This window comes from Protopterus annectens, chromosome 1.part2 (assembly GCF_019279795.1).
Source record: "Protopterus annectens isolate FY-2018-M chromosome 1.part2, PAN1.0, whole genome shotgun sequence".
In the NCBI taxonomy this organism is placed as follows: domain Eukaryota; kingdom Metazoa; phylum Chordata; order Ceratodontiformes; family Protopteridae; genus Protopterus; species Protopterus annectens.
The window spans coordinates 205,193,639-205,194,643 of record NC_056727.1 but is presented as its reverse complement, the minus strand read 5'-3'; positions in this window follow the sequence as shown (position 1 = coordinate 205,194,643).

Below are 1,005 nucleotides of genomic sequence, written 5' to 3'. Positions count from 1 at the left end.
GAACATGATTTTCCCCCTTTATCACCGCCGGCTGATGATTGCTTCCTACCTGAACATTTCGGCGGTTTTAGACCAGCAGGGAGGCAACAACAATACAAAAGAACGTATGCAGAACAAGAGAATTATAGGGGAGGACCATATCGCCCGTGGCGCGATAACAAAAGGACAAAATGGTATTAATTTTAATGCTTGTAACAAGGTAGTGAATTTATCCGGTTGCTTTATCAATGAAAATGTATGTACAGTACTAAATCATGGCTTGAAATTTGTTCCGACAGTTTTTCCGAAAATGTACCAGTGTAAAATTGATGTCTTTAAGTTTATACGAAAACTACATTTATGGTACTATTTTAATTGTATTGCAAATGAGAATGTGGAACAGAAAGAGTTTGAAACAAGTAGTTTAGATAGTGGTGACCTTGAAGATGACCGAGAATCTATAAATGAATCATTTGTATCATGCTTTAGTGAACTAAATGCTTATTGTACTATAGACACCTCGAAAATAAGAAGGGACAAGAAGTTTGTACCACCTTTTATACATGAGGGCATCAAGAATTTCTCCACTATGATAAATTTTGAGATTGATGAAATTGTAAAAAATGTAAATACTTCTACAGTGAATTTTAATTTAACTAAAAATGAATGGTCTGAGTTAATTAAATTTTCTAGACAAAAAGAGTTGATAGTAAAGCCTTCTGACAAAGGTAATAAAATAGTTATCATGCATCATACGCAATATGTTAAGATGTGTATGAATTTGTTAAACAACACATCAGTATATAGGGAGAGTTCTTTAGCGGAGTTGACAACGGCTCAAAATAATTATATGGAACTAATTCAAAAAGGTCTTAGATTAGGTTATTGGAATGAAAGTGATGTAGAATATAAGTTAAATATAAGTGATTGTAGTTTTGCACAGTTCTATTGCTTACCAAAGCTGCACAAAAATATAAATGACCCTCCAGGCAGACCGATAGTTTCGGCTAGTAACTATTTTTTGCA